This window comes from Chenopodium quinoa, unplaced genomic scaffold, assembly GCF_001683475.1.
Source record: "Chenopodium quinoa cultivar QQ74 unplaced genomic scaffold, ASM168347v1, whole genome shotgun sequence".
NCBI lineage: Eukaryota > Viridiplantae > Streptophyta > Magnoliopsida > Caryophyllales > Amaranthaceae > Chenopodium > Chenopodium quinoa.
Genome location: NW_018744504.1, coordinates 388,976 through 393,094, shown reverse-complemented (window position 1 = coordinate 393,094; position 4,119 = coordinate 388,976).

Here is a 4,119-nt window from a genome sequence, read left to right as displayed (position 1 = left end):
AAGAGGTACCCCCTACATTTATCCCAAGTAATATAGGCGGTCATCTGACTCAGATGTCAACTGCTACCACTGGTTTGGTTAGTGATAGAGTTATCCTTGTCTCAAAAACGGCTACGTGGTTGCCCTTGGGGACAGTCGTATAGGTGTCGTGTAATTAGTTTATAGAGCAATGTTCCACCCAAAAGGGAGCTGCTCTCTGCAACGAATTTCATCCGGAGGGATGCCGCCGGACGCCTGCTATGATGTTGGGACAGGTCGTATTAGTTTTGAAGATTGGATCAATTGGCTTGGCGCCTGGTCTGATCATTCGGCCTGTGGCCTTGGTTAGTCCTTTGGTGGACGCAGATGCTAAGTAAGAGGAGGGCAGCTGCCTATTTAGGCATAGGGTCGGCCAGGCCACCATCATTTTTTAGCTAAGTATAGGAGGGTGGTCATCTGTCTTGGAATCGACTGTATGTCCAGACGGCATGCCCCTATGGTGATAGAGTAAAATATTAAATGGACAGTAGCCGACTGTAAAGGTACAGGCGGCATGCCCCTCTGAAGATAGAGTAAAATACTCAATGGAGAGTAGCCGACTGTAAAGGTACAAACGGCATGCCCCTCTGAAGATAGAGTAAAATACTCAATGGAGAGTAGCCGACTGTAAAGGTACAGACGGCATGCCCCTCTGATGATAAAGTGAAATACTCAATGGAGAGTAGGCGACTGTAAATGTATAGGCGGCCTGCCCCTCTTAAGTAAGAATAAAAATTAAACATGGAGAGTAGCCGACTGTTTGTCAGTAGGCATGCCCCTCTTAAATAAAAATGAAAACCGAGTATGGAGAGTAGCCGACTGTTTGTTAGTAGGCGTGCCCCTCTTAGTACAAAATTGAATATTAAGTATGCAAACTTTTATTAAGTAGCCCTTGACTATTTATATCATTCAAAAGAAATATTTCTTAAGATTATCTACATTCCAAGTTCGAGGCAACGGTTGGCCGTCTGGTGTTTCCAGACGGTAGGTATCGTCCCTGACCTCTTCACAGATTCGGTAGGGTCCTTCCCAGTTGGGAGTTAGTTTGCCAGACTCATTAGCCCTTCCAACTGCTTCCATTTTTCTAAGTACAAAGTCCCCACTTTGAGTGGACGCCTGTGTACTTTTTTGTTGAATGATCTAGTCATTCTCAGGCGGTAAATTTCATGGCGCAAGACAGTATTGCCCCTCCTTTCAGGAAGTGAGTCTAATGTCAGGCGCATGGCTTCCCAGTTTGCCTCTTCGTCATATAGCATTACTCGAAGAGTCGGCTCGTAGTGTTCTATTGGAAGAACAGCTTCCGCACCATAAGTTAGGAGGAATGGAGTTTCTCCAGTCGCCCCTTTTTCAGTCGTCCTAATGGCCCAGAGAACATGTGGTAATTCATCCGCCCATAGGCCGCCTGCTCGTTCAATCTTTTTCTTGAGACCGTCTGAGATGATTTTATTAAAGGCTTCTACCTGGCCGTTTGCTTGTGGACGGCCGACAGATGCAAAGTAGTGTGCAATTCCTTGGTCACCCAACCAGCTTTTGAGAACAGGCGTCTCAAATTGGGGACCATTATAAAAAACCATAGACATGGGAACCCCGAACCGAGTGATGACATTTCTCCAAATGAATGAAATTACATCCTTCGTCTTGATTCCCTTTACAGCCTCCGCCTCTACCCATTTAGTGAAGTAGTCGACGGCAACAAGTATGTACCTCCTTCCGCCTGTAGCAGGCGTATATGGACCCAGAATATCCATGCCCCACTTAGCAAACGGTAGTGGGCTATGAATGGTAGTGAGGTCAGTAGCCGGACGGTGAATTAGTTTGCCAAACCTTTGGCACTTGTCACATTTTTTCACCATCTCCATCGCATATGCTTCTAAAGTAGACCAAAAGTAGCCCTACCGCCTTGCCCGTTGAGCAAGCGTCCTACCGCCTATATGGGAAGCACAGTAACCAGAGTGAAGATCATCTAGTATCTCTCGCCCCTTTTCTGGAGTAACACACTTTAAGAAGGGTTTAAGGTACCCCCTTTTGTGAAGTTCTCCCTTTATTATTTCAAAACTGGTTGCTCGTTTTTTCAGTGCTGCCGCCTGTTGATGATCATCCGGCAGGGTACCATTTGTCAGATATGCCCTGATTGGATCCATCCAGGTTGAGCTTCTGTCTAAGATTCCAATAGGGTCTTCCTCAATGCTTCTCCTCTCCATTACTTCCCAAAAAACAGTTCGAGGAGTATCACAGGAGGCGGATGATGCTAATTTTGAAAGTGCATCCGCCTGGTTTTTTTATGATCTCGGCACTTGGGTCAGATGGAAATCCTCAAGGGAGCCGACTGCTTGTCGGACCGCCTGTAAATACTTGATCATGGCCGGATGGGTTGCTTCGTATTCGCCATTGTACTAACTCACTATCAATTGTGAATCGGAACAGGCGTCTATTTTTCTTGCCCCTGCCGCCTTGCACATGCGGATTCCGGCTAGTAAAGCTTCATATTCTGCCTCATTGTTTGAGGCCTGAAAACTGAAACGTAGAGCATACTCGTACCTGTCGCCCTCTGGCGACTGACATATGACGCCTGCTCCACAACCATTTGAAGTAGAGCTTCCATCCACATATACCTTCCAGACTTGGTCTGGAACTTGAGAGTCAGGAGGACGAGTCATCTCAACAATAAAGTCAGCAAAGGCTTGCCCCTTCACTGCTTTTCTAGGCTCGAAGGTAACTTCGAGGCTCTGTATTTCTATGGCCCATTTGATCATTCGGCCTGACGACTCCATGATGGTCAGTGGCCGCTTGATAGGTTGGTCTGTATACACGACGACTGCATGTGCCAAAAAGTAGGGCTTCAATTTTTTAACAGCCATGAAGAGTGCAAGACCAAATTTCTCCACTAAGGGATACCTCAACTCAGCATTTTTCAGTACGTGACTGACAAAGTAGACCGGGAGCTGACAACCGTCTCTTTCAGCAAGGAGAACAGCGCTTAACGTATGATCAGAGACGGCCAGGTACATGTAGAGTACTTCTTTGGGCAAAGGGCTGACCAGCCTCGGCAAGGAATGCAAGTGAACTTTCAATTTCTGGAAGGCCGCCTCAGCATCCGGCCCCCATTCAAACCTTGCCTTTTTCTTAATTGCCTGGAAAAAGTATAGGCATTTGTCGCCTGATCGGCTTAGAAATCTTCCCAAGGCCGCCAGACAACCTGTTAACTTCTGAACCTCTCGGATGGTACGAGGCGACTGCATGTCGATGACCGCCTGCACCTTCTCAGGGTTCGCCTTTATTCCTCTCTGATTGATAAGGAATCCGAGAAATTTCCCAGAATCAACTCCAAAGAAACATTTCTTGGGATTGAGCATGACATGTTGCCGCCTTAGTGTGGCGAAAGTTTCTCGGAGGTCCGACAGATGATCTTTCTGAAGTTTTGACTTGACAATCATATCACCAATATATGCCTCGACATTCTTCCCAATCTGATCAAAGAACACAGTGTTTATCATTCGCTGGAAAGTGGCCGGGGCATTCTTAAGACCAAACGGCATGACCGTGTAAATGTATAACCCCTGATCAGTGACGAAGGTCGTCTTCTCCTGATCTTTCTTCCATAAAGGAATTTGATGGAAACCAGAGTAGGCGTCCATAAAGCTCATCAAAGCATGGCCGGCTGTTGAGTCGACCAGGTTATCAATTTTAGGCAGAGGGTAACTGTCTTTGGGGCACGCCTTGTTTAAGTCTGTGTAGTCTACACACATTCGCCAGGTGCCATTCGGCTTTTTAACAAGCACCACATTTGCAACCCAGTCTGGGAAGTAACATTGCCGAATGAACCCTGCATCAAGTAATTTTTTAACTTCGGCGGCTGCCGCCTGTCTTCTTTCTTCGCCATGGTTCCACTTCTTCTGCCGTACCGGCTTCTTTTTCGGATCCACGGCCAGTTTATGTACCGCCAGATCAGGACTAATGCCTGGCATTTCATGGACTTCGAATGCAAAGATGTCCTTGTATTCTTTCAATAGTTTGTGCAAGTCGTCACCCAGGTCCCTTAGAGCAGTCGTCCCAACCTTGATTGTTCTGTCAGGACGCGAGTCATCTAAGATCAGGTCCGTA